The sequence below is a fragment of the Symsagittifera roscoffensis genome, chromosome 8 (assembly GCF_963678635.1).
Source record: "Symsagittifera roscoffensis chromosome 8, txSymRosc1.1, whole genome shotgun sequence".
Taxonomy (NCBI): domain Eukaryota; kingdom Metazoa; phylum Xenacoelomorpha; order Acoela; family Convolutidae; genus Symsagittifera; species Symsagittifera roscoffensis.
In genome coordinates this window covers 5,896,751-5,914,785 of record NC_087069.1, presented here as the reverse complement: position 1 = coordinate 5,914,785, position 18,035 = coordinate 5,896,751, and the positions used below count along the sequence as shown (strand labels likewise).

Genomic DNA, 18,035 nt, shown 5'->3' with positions numbered 1-18,035 from the left:
AATTTTAAAACCAGATCATCAAGGCTTATCCTTGGATCTTAAATCATTTTCTACTTAATTAAATTTCAAATTTGATCATCAAGGCTTATCCTTGGATCAAACAGAACAACTTTGTTCTCCCCCACCCACTTAATTAGTGTCTAACGACCTCAAACGTCGATTCACTACCCAACCCTTTCTAAAGACCCAAGACTAATAGAAATTTTTAAACAAAACTAATCATTCAAATTAGGATAAACAGTGAAGAACTTCGGTTATTCATCCTTCACTTGACCCCCCCTCTTACCAGACCCAGGATAAATCTTAGACTTAGTAAGTTTAAAATAGTATCTAACGAACTACTCGCGTTCTAATTATACCTGAACCTTGTGGATCGATTTACTATTCTCCAACCCTTGAACACAATCACTACCCCTAAGTAAGATTAAGTAAGTTAACACCTTAACTTATACTAGCCACGAGAAAGTAAAAAATCATTCTTCGGAATCGATATACTTTTCTCTCCAACCCTGAACAAACAGACCCAGGTTAAGCTAACCAAAAATTCGTAAGAACTAACAGTTTAAGAAAATAGAAATCATTTAACAACCTTTTGCATCCGTCATTCTAAACCTTATGTCATTTAAAAACCTAGGAAATAAACAAACAATCGTTTTACACAATTGTGAAATAGATAACAAAAAATACGACCTTGTAATCACACCTCATACACAAACAGTTGGATACATTCGAACAAAACGACAAACACTAAAAAGAAAAGTAATAACGAAACAAAGACAAATAACACGAAAAAGATTTTCAAAAAATCGAAACGCATTTTCAGAATCAGAAACCAACAGTTTAGACGAACTTTACAAACTAAAAGAATCAATAGATAAAAATTACCCACTTCACGATCAATTATATTTTTCTGACTCAGAAACAACTTCAAATTCATCAAAAAGAGGAAAAAGAAGAATAAAAAAGCAGTATAAACACAAACCAGTACATTTATACAATTGGAATCAACCAATTCGACACATTAATAATTACATATTAACAGTCATCGAACGAAAAAATGAGCTCAACGCACACTCCAGGTGAAGAAAGTCCAGATGATGATGAAATCTTTCCTTTTATAGTAGATGCAACCACTGATAGAGGACAGCATATATTTTGCAAAAATTTACTATTAAATTTATTTGAACCCGGAATCAGTCCATGTAAAACAGAGTTCCCAGATGTAAAAATCAAAAGACAAATCATAGACCACTACTTAAAAGATATATGCAACATAACACAACAGTATGGAATCTACTCCATAGAATTCACCTCACCAAACCATAATAATAGAAAATATACAATTCAAACAGACGATCTTGATTTAGAATTTTCAAAAGTTTTTTCAGAATATATAAAAAGCATCCAATATCATAACTCACAAAGAGCAAACTCCATATTCACCAATGAAGTTTTCGCAATAATATATAGTTATATTTCGATATTAGAAAACGAAATCCCAATAACAAATGTCTCACCGACAGAAACATCTAAACATTTAAGAGTACGACATGAAATCACACTACTCTCTAGTTATTTAAACATCATTAAAGAAAATTTCACGAAAGACGACGTTTCACAACATACAAAACACGATCTACAAAAAATTTTGGCATGGTTCATAATAGATTATTTCACACACAATATTGATTTAATTGCACAAGCAAGAAAACATTTTAGACCCCAAAACTCGAACGATGATACCGCTATCACAGAACAATCAGATTATGTTTGGGACCCCGAATGGTCTCATCCCGCATTTATAAGCTTCCCACAAACAATCTCAAGTCAAGCAATAAGTACGATATCTTACATAAGAGATTATGTAAAAGTAATACCATTAACCATTGATGCAACACCATTAAACTATAATACATTTTTGCCCGATACACAAAATAATAGTTTAAACTCTACAGTTATACACAATGAAAACCTCAATGGAACTAGGAATCTTACTCAACAAGATATCCAGACACCATCACACTTCATAAATGAAGAAATTGTACACACAACAACTACACAACAAAGTATTTCACCAATACGCCCAAATTTAACAACACCAAGAAATACAAATCCTTCACAAACACAGGTAACCTTACAATCAACCGTTAAACCTTCGGTTGCCCCTAAATATTCACATATGGATTACCAAACATACAGACCCATGACAATACCATCAAAAACACACAAAACATTCACTAGAAACAACTTTGCAGACCATAATTATAATTATACACATCCATCAAAAACATATAACCAACCACAAAGAAATTTTAACCAATATACAAGATCTCGAAATTGGGATAACCCAATGACCCAACCTAATTCAATAAATTTCCAAACAAATCCTCCACAGGATCACAGTGAAAATTACCCATTTTTTCAACAAAATAAAAATAAAAAACAGACATCTTACCAAATGGATTATTTATCCTCAGATGATGATTTCTTACAACCAGATATATTTGCACCAAATACTCAAGAATATCGTAGACAAGGAATACAGAAAACACGTACAAATCATAGAAATTTTTCTCCACAACCAATAGATGCACAACATCAACAACCAATTCAACAACAAAATCTAATTAATACACAATCTTTTCAACCAATTCAACAACAAAATCCAATGACTACACACTCGTATCAAGCATCACAAATGCAAAATGAAATACCACTCCCATATTATCTCCAACAACATGAAATAACAAGAAACCAACTTTCAAATTTTTCTCAAATGCCAAATGCAGCAGAATCATTACAAATGACAATGAATCCATACCTTATGGGTGGATCATCAATAACATCAAACAAACCTTTAATGGTTTTCACAGGAACAGACCCTGAATATTCTGTAGAAGATTATTTAAATGCAGTAACAGCAAACCTGATTTTAAATATTGGACCTGAACCAATTAATACGCCACTACATCAAAATTGGATACATCGACGCACAGCGTTAATACAAACAACCTTAGATGGCGCAGCCCAAAAATGGTTTTCAGTACTACCTCTAGAAATAAAATCAAACTGGAAAAGGTTTACACAGGAATTTTCAAAAATGTTTGACTCCGAAAGAAACAAACAACAACAAAGAGTTTTATGTAATGAAATTCGCAGATTACCAAACGAAACCATCAAGCAAATAGCAGTACGAATCGAAACACTAGTTCGAAAAGCATATTCATTAAATACACATGACTATAAAAACACAAAGATGACAGAAATCTTAATGATGACCTTAACACCACAATTAAGGAAAATAGCAATAAAAAAGAGAGCATCCCATCCTTCTTCAATTCGCGAACCCGATTTAGATTTTCGAAAACTAGTAGACAAATTAGAACAAGCAGAAATCACGATGAAACTAGAAGAAACGGAAAATCTGAAATTACAATACGTTAACAGAATTGAAACGACTCCCACTAATATTAATAATATACAGGAATCAGAGACAGACCTCGTTGAAAAAATCACTGAAATACTCAATATTTATGAAAAGAACCCAAACTTTAAAGGCAAACCATCTTTCAAAAAATGGTGTAATTATTCCCGACGATACGGACATAGTATTTCCGAATGTAGACAAAAACAGCAAGACAATCAAAATAAACCTCAAAAATATAAAGAACCAAATAAATCATTCTATCAATACATGAAAAAAGATCAAAATCTACCGAACAAAACAGTCTACAGCAACAACAGTTCAGGAAAACCACTCCCGAACAATACAAATTATACAAGAAATCAATCACCATATAACTCAAGTTATAGAGGAAGATCACCAGAACGAAGAAACACGAATAATTCATCACAAAATCACTACAATAGACCAAATAGTCGAATTAACTACTCCAGATCAAATTCAAATACACAACGATTTGTTTCTAGATCTAATTCCCAATCAAGAAATAACTACTATCCAAACAACCAATCACGAAATTCATCATACAATAGGAATAGAAACTACTCCTATAATCGAAATAGAAGTTATTCAAACAACCGAAACCAGAATTACCCGAACAATCAATCAAGGAATAACTCATATAATAGATCGAACTATAACAGACCAAACAATAATTACCAAAACAGATCGCGAAATAATTCACAAAATCGACACCCAAGTTATAATAATCGTTATAAAAATTATTCCCAATCACCACACCGGAATAATAATAACTATAATAATTCTAATAATCGCCACAGAAGTAGTACACCTAAACATCAAAGACAAATCAATCAAGTACAATCTAACCCAGAAACAACATCAGACCCTCCAGGTATTGATGACACAGTAACTGATACGTTACAACTCAATCAAATAAACTGTACATCATCAGATTCAGAAAGTGATACTGAAAACACTCTTTCTATCAATATGATAAAAGTCGAAAATGACTATGAATCTGTCATATATGAACAACCCTTTCCATCACACATATATGAAAATCAATCAGAATTTCTTCAAAATTATTACACTACACCCATAAATTCCACACCAACGACGCAAGAAACAAACGAGATTAACACTACAAATCAAACCAATAAAAATACCAAAACAAAATGCTTGAATACAAACCATATTTATCAAAATATACAAAAAGAACAACCCAAAGAAAAAATTTGGACAATACCATTTCTCTTAGAAAGCCCAAGAAATAAAGAATTTCAACCACCAGACCTTGAAATAGATTTTTTAATTGATTCAGGAGCAGAATCAAACATAATAAACATCCCCACATGGAATGAAATAAAAACTTTACACCCAAAGCTAACACCTCTTGAAACCTCCAGTAAGTTAGCAACAGCACAAGGATCAACATTGATAAACTACGGAAAAATCCAATTATTTCTCCTCCCCACCAGAACAATGGAACAAAGCAAAATTTTAAATAAGCCATTTAAACAAATATTCCATATCACTGACATTAAATATAATATCATTGGAATACCATTTATTTCGAAGTATATACCAACAATTAACATACTAAATAGTAAATTATTAATCAAAGATAAATATACAAAAACAAAAGAAACATCCTTAACATTTTTTCAAAGATTAAATAAACAACCACCATTCTTTTCAAAATTCTACCCGATATTTAACCAACAAAGAAAACACTTGAAACCACTATCAGGAAATATCTATAATTTTTCAATCAAACAAGTTCACCAATATGATAAAGAACAAAACAAACAAAAATTTTATATGTCAGATTTTGAATTCAAACCTATTCACAAATTTTTCAAAATCACAATCTCATCCATAAAATATTTGAAAAATTCGAATTCAGATATCATTTCCTTACATGTCTATAACAACACACCTTACCAAGTAACATTACCTTTAGGACTTTTAGGATATTGTGAAACCAACGCTACAATATCACCAATACACGAAAAAGCCTATCGCGTAAATAATATACTCCAATTACTAGATATTTGCCAATCTACAATTCTTAATGAAGAATTATCTATAAATAATATAATAAGTAACGAAAACAGAAATACGGATTATTTCACAAAAACTCCATATTTCAAACCTACATTCAACATAAGTAACTACACAGAGGACCAACAGAAATTTTTAACAATGTTTAATTTCCAACATTCACAAATAACACAAGACGAATTCGAAAAGTTAGCCAAACAGCTAATTGAATATTCATCAGTCTATGCAACATCAAAATTCGATGTTGGAAAAATCAGTTCATCACTACATCTCCCGTTAAAACCAGACGCAGTTTTCAAAAAACAGAGAGCAAGTAAAGTACCAATTCACTTACATGATAAAGTGAACAGATTACTCGATATTTTAGAACAATACAAGATTATATCACCAGTTAATAAAGAAGAACAACCAAAAGGCAACACATTTATCAACCCCGTTATCATTCTAGCTAAAGGAGAATCATTAAAAATCGTTCTCGACGCTAGATACCTCAATTCACTCATAGATGAATCAAAATGTAATTGGCCCATTGAACCAATACAAGTTATTTTAACAAAAATAAACGGCAAATACTTTACAACCGCCGATATGAATAGTGCATACAATCAAATGCCACTAGATGAACAATCACGACGTTTAACACAATTTGTTATCGGAAACCAACAATATGAATTCAACCGCTTATTCTATGGAATATCCATAGGACCAGCAGCATTTTCAGCTTTTATGAGCAAAATTTTTAGACCACTGATACTCAAGAAAAACGCAATCACCTATTTAGACGATGTTTTTATGCAATCACAAACAAAAGACGAGATGTTCAATGTTTTAGAAAAATATCACCAAATACTTCAGAACGAAAATCTGAAGGCCGCCCCCGATAAATCACACTTTTTTTTGACAAGAGTTAAATTCTTAGGACATAATATAGAAAGAAAAACAATCACTCCATTGAAATCACGCATTGACGCTATTCAAAAACTTCAACCACCAACAAATAAAAAGAAAATCCAAGAATTTCTTGGAATGTTAAACTTTTTAAGTAAATATGTTTATAAAATGCAATTATATCTACGACCATTTTATAACATCCTTAGACAACAAAATAATTTTGAATGGAACACAGAACATCAAACAAGATTTGAAGAAGTAAAGAAACTTTTAACTGAACAAATCTCAAACACAATTCCAGATTCAAATCAACCATTTTATGCAATGTGCGATGCTTCGAACTTTGGCATCGGTGCAGCACTATTACAATCACATAATGGTACAAATAAAATGAACCTCATATCAGCAAATTCTCGATTATTCACTCAAGCAGAGCTACGACTCTCAACTCTAATGAGAGAATGTACAGCCATAATATATACACTGACAGAATATGAATTTCTGATACTTGGATCAAAACATCCAACAGTTTTACTCACAGACCATAAACCAATCATCTTTCTCTTTACACAAAAATCTAACCCAAACCACCGAGTTTACAGATTTCAACTAATTCTAATGAAATTTCCAAACTTACATATAGTTTGGACTGCAGGAAAAAATCTTGCATTACCAGACACCTTAAGTCGAAATACACCACCTGAATTACTTACACGAAAAACAACAGTTGAAATACCCAAAAACATAAAATTCTACCTTGCAGAAAACGAAACATCACCCCGATTGGAATGCAAATATGCAGTAAAAACTGATATTGAACAATCACAAATAAATAATTTACAACATTTCCCACTTTATTTAGATTGTCAAAATAATCATTATGAAGTTGATCTACTTGGAACATCAACTTTCAAACCAATCCCATATTCTCAATGGATAAAAAATAACACCCAACAAAAACGAACAAAACAACACCCACCTAAGAAAGACCATTTTCCACTAATTGAAAAAGAAGATTTAACTGATAAAATAAATTTATCAGGACCACAAACAAATGATTCAAAATACACAATAAATCAAGTTTTTGACCTTCACGACCCACTTGATACAATACCCTTATCTAAATTCGAAATTGAAAACATTTTTCTCCCCCCAACAGAAACAATTACAATTTCAACACTGAAACAATATCAAAACCTTGACCCAGTAATTCGACAACTGAAATCATGGCACAAATATAAAACTAAACCTACCAAAGCAGATTCAACCATTCTAGGAAACAAAACACTCCTCCGATACTTTCGCAAATTTAAAAACACAACAATTAACGAAAATACAGACCTTTTAGAGTATAACCTGAATGAATCTACAGTTCCCTGTCTCCCTTTAAGTATGATTCTTATAGCTTTTAATATTTCACATACACAAAATATTAAAGGACACTCTGGATCAGAAAAAACATATTCAAATTTTATACAAAATTTTTACTTCCCAAATGCACCAATTTGGATAAAAGTACTATGCAATGACTGTATAGTATGTCAACTAAATAAACCTTACCCAAATCAAAAACAAATAGCACAAAAACAAGATTTTAAAGGACAAAGCTTGTACTTTAACCATCGTATCTCATTTGATACCAAAGGACCAATTTCACCCTCATCCGAAGGAAACTCCTACATTATGGTAATTGTTGACGCATTTACACATTATGTAGCACTTAACCCAGTACCACATTGTAACGCTTATTACGCTTACACAACACTCTATGAACACTGGATAGCAAAATTCGGACTACCAGAAATTTTAGTTACAGACAACGGTACAGAATTCATAAATAATGAAATTATCACACTATGTCATTTATATAACATTAAACACAAACCACGTACATCTCATGCACCTTGGACAAACGGCTTAGTCGAAGGTATGAACCGTTCATTACAAGAATATCTTAGATGTATCATCAACGGAAATGATACAAAATATACCGAATGGTCAGCAGATGTAAAATTATTTCCCTTAGCATATAATTCACAAATAACGACAACTTTAGGAATGTCACCATACGAAATGGTTTTTAACCAAAAGCCACGCAAACCAATAATGTTTACAGCAAATTCTCATAAAAACGCACAAGGTTATTGTCAACCAAATAAAGACTCAATTTGTTATAACCTACCTTTACATACACACGATGAAGATCATTTTCATCACCCACAAATTCTTAAACTAGCCTCCGGTACACACACCGAATGGATTCTAAATAGAGATAAAAAACACAATGAAATTTATCAAAAAATAACAAAAAAGTTATTACAAAGACAAAACATTAATGAACAAATCAATTCACGTTTTACACCAGCCTCCGAATTAAAAATTGGAACATTTGTTTTAATACCTAATTTTAATACTCAAAAAGGAATTTCTAAAAAATTACAACCCCTTCGAAAAGGACCATACCAAATAATTGCAAAACCCACTGATGTCACATATAAAATTACCGACTCAAACAAAAAAGAAATTGTTCAACATCGAAACAACCTATTACCTTATTACCCAAAAGAATACGCACTCCGCGAATTAACTCAATTATATTCTTTCACAGGATTAAAAATCATTCAAAATGAACCACATCTGAAAAACACAGAACAAAATGATAACCCCACCGAAAATCAAAACACAAAACCAATCGCCACCAAAAACAATACACAAAATCATAAAGAATCTCCAAAACAAAGAAAAAATAGAAAAATGACCGAACAAATAATACCCCAAGAACAAATCGACAAATCAGAAAATAGAAAAACAACAAGACTCCGAAATCAACCACGTAAAAACTATAAAATATTCATCCCCCAATCTAAAATTTTAAAGAAAGTGGAATTTCAAAAGTAATTTTAACATTTGCTTCACAATCTTGAAACCTCCGAAACATTTTTCATTTACATTTTTCAAAATAACATGCTGACAAGTACGTAATAATTCTAGTTCAAAATAGACCAATAGGATTCATCCAATCCGTCACTTTCTCTAACTCAAACTAAGACCAATTAGACGAATCATATAGAACTCCAGGCACATCTATAACTATAACTTTACGACCTCCAGGTCAAAAATAAGCAAACCACTCCAACTTGACAACTAAAATAAATATCACCATAATACCGTACCCCTCCCTTATCTAATAACCCAAAGATCAACAATATTTCCCCAACTCAGACCACGAATACCCCCAAAGCAAATTTGTTAACTTAGCCTAAAGTAACAAAATGAACCTTTTAATTAGCCTAAAGTATAAAAATCTCACCATACCCCGGATCATTTGACAAACAAAAATAAAGAAAAAGACGACCTCCCAATCACCATGAAAATTGCCCCCAACAATTTTTTACAAAACTCAACCCACTTGTCAAAAAACTAATAAATAATCCGACCACACTAGAAAATCGCCTCAAACAGCAAAAAATATTCGACCAAGAGATCATTTCTTAAATGCTCTTCTCTCAATCAGTTACTCAAATACTCATAAATCTTAAACATTTTTTTACAATACTTGAAACCTTTATAATATTTCTTTTTGATATACTTGAATCTTTTCTAATAATCCTAATCATTTTTTGTAACATTTTTTTAATTTTCTACACTATACTCGAACTATTCCTCCAACTTTCCAAAACCCTTGATTACATCCACAGGTACGAGTCATATAACTTGTCTAAATGATACGAACAATTTTCAGTAGAACCGATATTTTTTTATTGTTTGTAATTTTCATAACATTTTTATCATCCCTCATTTTGACAATATGTAAATGTATAAAGAAAGCAATCTTCACATTTGCCCTAGCAACAATCCTTCTAATTCTTTTTTTGGAAGAATACTATAATAAACATAAACCTTCCCACTAAAGTAACAATTCAAAAATCCATCAAAAATTGCTACCCAACAGTCACAAAGTCAGTCTTCACCGACATCATCCCAAGATAACCAAACACCACCTTCAACTACTCAAAATCCTCAAACATCTACACGAATTTCCTTTCAAGACAATCCACACACTTTTGAGGAACGACATGCTCGTTTATCAGAACCACTAGAACCAGTTCAACGACAAGCACCTTTAAGCGAACCAACATATAACCTATACCCAACACTACCACAAGAACTAAGTAGAATAAGAAATCCTAGTCAAAACCAAAATACAGTCGAAATAAATAGACAAATTATACATCCTCGACGAAACAGAAATTTTCAAACTCCCCGAGTTCACTTTGATATACCTCAATCCCCATCACAAAACACTCCAGAAAACACCATTGATACATTACCAGAAACCCCTACGATTCTTTCACAACGTAGCACCTCAAGCCTACCATCAGATTACTTAGGTTCAACACCAACATCTGAACAAATACGTGAAAATCCCTTTAACCCCCCAAACCAGGCATCACGACTACCATATTGGACAACACATTCATTTACACAAGGTGAATTAAATTTAGTCAATAATCCAATAGATATTTCTACGGATACAACAACATCCTCATCACTACCAGAAACATTATCACTACCATCAACACCATCAATAAGCCAGATTTCACCACCACCTTTTAACTTAAATTTTCCAAATAATCTCGACGCCAGATATCGAGAACAATCATCAATAAATATTCCTTTAAGACTAGATTGGAATACATTTACAGCACCTCCACCATTATTTGGACAACATCAAGAAAGTAACCGCCTTCATAACTGGGCACTTAATAGATTACAATATCGCCAAGATATTCACAACGATATCCGTGATCACAATATTGAAATACTCCAACAAAACAGTTTACAATTAAAGTTTGAAATCACAGTTAAGTTAAACAATATTACCCAACATCCCTACCCATTAAACCCACCTAACATAACAGCTCAATCACTACCACCACCGTTTATAACTACTGAAGTAATATACAAATACGACAGATATACCAAAAACACAATTGGCTACATTACATTTTATAATCCATACTCAGGATTATCATACACATGTATATTCTAAAATTATTAATTTTTCTCCAACTCCTTTTTCTAGTAATCTCAAATCAAAACATAAACCCTTCCCCTCGTACAGGACCACAAGATTTATTAGTAACACATTACGATTGTGAAGAAAATGAACAAAAAACACTACATAAATATGCAATAAATCAAGTATCACAATGTGAAACAGAACCACAAGCTATAGAAACCACAGATGTAATAGCAACACTCTATTCAAAAGCCCGAGCAACAACAGTTACAGGTTATAAATTCACAGCAACATTTTCCGAAAAGAAAGTACATTGTTCACAAGTCTCGAACGGAAACAAAAACCGACTTGACCATGAATCATTCTATCAAAGTAATATAGAACGTCTTTTACATCTCAATCCCGACGATTGTAAAAATGAATTACTTAGACTAAACATCACACGAAATAAAAACTCCCAAAGAAAGTTAGTTAATTTTCAAGTTTTTCCAGACTCTGTACATCAATCACAACTTGAAAGACACCAAGGACATATAAAACTAGACGAAAAATACCCGTATAACGGCGCACACGGACGATTAACCTATGACCTACACGATAAACATTGGATACCACACATTGGTATAAATGACCCATCAAACTGCAAAGCAGACACAAAAAATAAAGGATACCAAGAAATAATGTTTTTTGATTGGAAAATACAACTCGAAAAAATACAACTAACACGAGATCTATCAGATAATACAATGATCTATCAAGGAATCCGATTACCTTGTAAAAATGATCAAGGTTATTGCGACCCTACAACGAGAACACAAGCAACAATTGTTTGGTTCCCCGAAGATACATGTACAACATTTCAAGTAGCAAAAATACACGCTCGTATGATAAAATTTCACGAAAAATATTTTATACAATCAATTCCATATGAACAAGTCCATCCATCACGAAAACTAAGTTCTAATTTTAGAAACATAGACAATATAGAAAATAAATTGACACGTTTTCAAATATATCAAGAAACAGAACTTGCATGTAAATACAGGAATCCACTTCACAGAACACAATACTCTGAAATATTAGTTGAATACGAAAAAAGATTCGACATGACCACTGGAAAAGTAAAAATCGACCCATATGCCACAGGTCATCCTCCAAACGAAGGAACATCCTATATACCAGTTAATTTTGAAAAAAGCAACGGACAACCTGGTGGACATCTAAAACCCCATGACACCAGAAGCACACGCTTACAAGAATTATCACTAATGAATACTACATATTTCGGTAATATCCACTATGATATTCATTTAGATATGAAACTAGATTATACAATTAGCCGAATTTTTCAAGAAATGTCACTCTCCGAATTAGAAACACTACACCAACTATGCGAATTAGAACGAACACAAATATTACAATCACTTGCACTAGCAGTATTAAAAATACCCTATGCAGGATACTTATTATCTGGAAATAGATCAAATTTTTTAGACTATGAAGGAAACATCTTATGGTTTTATACTTGTAGTAAAAAAGTATCACCACTATACGTTTTTGAAGATAAACGATGTTATAAAAGAATCCCTATCTTTTATAAGAATAAAGTACATTTCGTGGATACACTTTCACGAAGAACCTATTTCTGGGATACCGCAGTCCCATGTGGATCAGAAAACAGCCACAATGTAGTACAACTAAACCCTGATGAAAATAAATATTATCTTCTCACTCCATATCCCACATTAATGCAATCACTCAAAAAATTTTCACCAGAAAGCATTCGCGCTATTGCTCGAAACCCAAATATAGACTTACAATCAATAGGAATCTATTCAAAATCAGATATTCAACATCACATTAGAACACAACAATTCCAAGAATTATTAACACAAATGGACACTATACAAAGACAATCAATAGACCAAAATTTATGCAAACTTGCAGAAACCGCAGGATTTGCCGATATCTACACGCAAGACTATAGCGGATATTTTAAAGACATTAAAGATTATATATATCTAAACGGTGAAAAATACCGTCCCCAAGATATATCACCAATTAACATTTTTAGCTTTGTTACACTCAAAAATGAGATCCTCGATTTTCTAGGATGGCCCTACTACATCTTAGAAAAATTGACTATTTTATACGCAATGTTTAACTTTATTGGATTTCTTTTCTCACTTTTAAAAGGAATCTACAACACATGTGCTATACACACACAAGTAAACAGACAAGCAAGCGTAGCACGCATACTCTTTGCAGGATTTTTTGGAAACTTTTCTACATCTATAAACAAAATTCTTTTAGACGCACAAATAAAAGAATATAACACAAAAATAGCAACACGACAAAATACATACGACGAAGAACATAACAATGTAGACATAACGCCAACGGCACCACAATTACCAGCCCTACCAAATAACCATCCACTATCCCTAGTCCCACGAAATTTTCGAAATTTAGCCATCACACATAATCCAAATTTTCGACTCACCACATCACAAAGTCCCATTCAACATATAATGACACACCAGTCACAAGATGATAATACTTATGAACAAATTATTGAACAACCCCATACCACCGCTTTTCAGTCTCAAAATAATCATTTTTTTAGCCCACGATGAGCCGCCAACTTGGATCACTACACCGATCAAATTCCCACCCAACAAATCTTACCTCTCCAATCCCAATAATACCACTTTTTGCTTTTCCGCCACCCGATTTTCCACCTAGTAATGTAACATCAGGCATGAATTCCGACACTAATTCACACATCTCAGTTTTATATTCCATCTCACAACTCAATAACCCGAATATTGAAACCCCCGATGAATTTGCCGACTCAGAACCATCCCCATCCAATAATTTTCATAACTCTTCTAATTTTTCTCAACCCCCTTTTCAACCCATATTATCCAATAACCCTGACCCAATCACTCCCACACCCTCTTATGCTTCCCAAGTTACCCCAACCTACTCCTCATACCATTCTGACCAATCATCTCATTCTCCAGACACCCCCCGAATCTCCCCAGAGCTAGATAATTTTATTACCCTTCAACAACAACCCTACCACCTTAATACCCCAACCATAAACCAAATATCCTCCACTATAAATTCATCCAATCCCCCTACCCCTACACCCTCTTCAAATTATACTGAATCATTAGCACCATCATCAACATCAACTGAATCTTCACTCAACACTAATAGAGCTTACCGCACTTTTAAAAGAAAGTTCCCCAACCATCCTTTCCCAGCAAAACCAGGAACAGCCCGTGAATACATCAACCACCCCAAGCATACTAACACAAAAGAATTTTTAGCCATCACCTTACCCTCATTCCCACAATACACCTTAAACACCCCCCACGACACTAACGAAACACGCAACTTTGTAGATGAATACGTTTTAATGCCCACTCTCTCTTGGACCTCATATTATCATTTTACTAACCCTCTTTGCTTACCTTTATCTAACACTCACATCGATATAGAACGAAATACGGACATGCTATATCGACTCACTACACCACTAACCGCTAGACAATTTACTTACGTTGGATATAAAAAATCACTAAAAACACACACTGCACCTAGAGCTAACGAATATACACTAGAATACTATGATCACAACATCATCAGAGCTAACCAAGATCAATTCTTAGACGACGATCGCTTCGCTAATCCACAAATTACCGAGAAATTTTTCATCAAGACACCATATATATTTACACTAAACATCTTCGACCGAAAGTTTGATCACATTATTTCAGAAGCACTAACAGACACACAAGCATACGAAAGTTTTAAAGAACGCTTCCAAATATTTTCACTAACCTTTCATTTCCTTGCACCACACGAAAGAGATTTACACTGCTCACACGATATTATGTTGCGCACTAAACAAACCCACACATATAGTTATTATCGCTTCATCCAAAATCACTTTGACCTACACACACCCTCTAGACAACCACACCATCGTTTTCAATTCATTAATTCCAAATACACTTCACCATTTTTCCTAAATTTCACATATTGCATTAAAGATACTAACCTTCATGGTATTCTTCGCAATTATGATCCCATAACCCAAATGTACATCTTCTGTCCCATCACCAAGACCTTCAACGCCGAAGAATCCCGACCCTTCCTTATCCCGCACGAGTTTGTACAACCTATAGAAATCCCAATTTTAGAATTCATCCACAACACTAAATTCAATCACAAATTATATAATCTAATCCAAAACACACCTTATGAGTTTGCAGTTGGCACTGAAGAACTAACCACTATTAAGGCACTTCAATTGCTTTGGCCACTGCTTCAGACTAAAAATATCATCCGCATCTTAGCTAAACTACTAACAAATTCCGATCTCATCCACGACATCTTCCCCCACGGTTTTTTCCCCGACGACTAACAGGTAAGTATGAATTAAATGAATATTACTAACTAATTAAAATATTAAAAAACTCACCATACTTTATCCATGTCTTCTTTAGATTTTTAGCCTTCATCCGACGATCACCTACAAAAACCACAAAAAAACAAATAAAGATCGCAAATTTCATCAAACAGACTTCAACAATTCTATTAATCTCTTACACTTATAAATTTATAAATTTAATACCAATGCAGTAAATTCATTTCTAAAATTTTCCCCACAAGCAGTAAATCTAATTATGATGAAAATTTGTAACTTAAAATTCCCCCATAACTAGCAGTAAATTTCCAAATTCTATGCAGTAAATTAATAAAATGCAAATGCAGTACTAACCTTTTGATATTCTCATTTATTCGCACAGAAATTCTATCCACACTCGCACAGCTCGCCCACGAAGAATTGTTTAAAATAATGAATTTCAGTTTCAAGTTTTCACACTCAACAACTCTAACATATAATAACATGTTTCAAACTTTCCTTTAACCCGGTTGGAAAGGAATCATATACTAAACAAAACTAACCAACGCAGCTTACTAAATACCACAAATCATAGAATAACAGCATGACTAAGAAAAGGAAACCAACGGTACCCAAACCGGATTAACCCAGTTTAAAACTGGATAATTTATTCTTTTGAAGACTATTATAAAGTCTAAGAAAGAAAAAATAAAACACAAAAAAGTCGAAAGACAAACCCATACCACAAACAATTTGATTTTTGGAAAAAGGACATAACCAACAAGACATAAGAAAAACCACAACAAACCCAACATAAAACGTTGTCACATAACAGGACCCCTCACAAAAACCGCATGAAATCATACTCCCATTCCTGGCCTAACCCACCAGGAAGGACGTCCTGAGCATGCTCTATAGCCGGCCTAACCCACCGCGCTACATCCACGCTTTGTGACCACACCTCTATTTTTAATAAGAGCTACTCAAGTGTGAGTAACTCTTCAAAATAACCGAACTAAAACAAAAAGCTTTTGTGAAAACAACTAACTAAAATCATAATTAAAAAATATTAAACTAATAAATGTTTTATAAAATGTAAATTACATTATGCAATACATAGATCAGAATACAACACCAAGGACGAACATCTAAAGACAAAACGACCCCACTACACTCGAGAGAGAATGACCAACCACAATCGATATGCCACTCACAATCACAACTCAAAGGATTTAGAGTACGACTTGACTTCGCAGAAAAGGACTTCATTGAACTAGACCAATGACCACCTCGATGTCCAAGTATACGTACAGATCCGAGTAACCAGGCATCCCCTCCACGCACAATCTCCACGCAGAACAGAAAAACCTGACATAGCAAACCATTCTGAAATCAGATTTGAGTTTGTTGCAAAGACTTAGTCGTTGTCACTAGAAGACACAACGTCTTATGTCTCTAACTCCAGCTTCCTGGAACTTCTTTAATAAAAAGGAAACAGAAGAAATAAGATGTTCGCCAAACACCAACGTCCATCATCCATCCTTCGAATTGCAGAAGAACTATTCTAAAAAACTCTGTAAAACCCGGATGGGTGGAACCTGATCTAAACTATATTTTATGATTGGATAAATTAGATATTTTACCAATGTAAAGTATTTAATATTAACCAATCATGATCCATCTAACTAACAACCCACTTATTTGTAAGTGCTGAAGTTACTTGTAATTTCAGCACCAGAGAGATTTGAATTTAACTTAGAAATTAGTTGGACTCTCCCGAGCACTTCAGCAGCCGCAATAAACCAGTATACCCTAGATCTATTGAGCCTAGCAGAGACTAGTTAAACAACCTGAGACTAGATAGTATAAGAGTAAGATTAGGATCGGTATTAGACTAAGAAGTTGCACGAATCTATCCGGCCGAAAATAAGATAGCGTGACGAGCAGACGGTGTACCCTATCCGAAATTACTCTATGAGTTAACCAACTCGGTCATAACTCATTATGATCCGATCTTGCATCCCCCTTGTGGTAGACTGCTATGAACGGTGGCGTGCGCGGAAACTTTTCTAAGGGGTACAGTTTTTCGGAATTTTTGTCGACCTTTCGGCTCTTTTCCAGTTTCCCACCTCCCTCGTGAAATCACAAAATGAAAATATTCAAAAATTGTTCACACGGCGCGTTTTGCGTACAAAAAATGTTTTAAAAAT

General features: G+C 33.5%; 1 protein-coding gene across 1 annotated transcript in view; it reads left to right on the top strand.

Annotated features, from left to right (window-relative positions):
• Positions 1 to 18,035, top strand: part of LOC134853434 (uncharacterized) — a 55,584-nt gene that overhangs the window by 10,945 nt on the left and 26,604 nt on the right. The window lies entirely within an intron of this gene.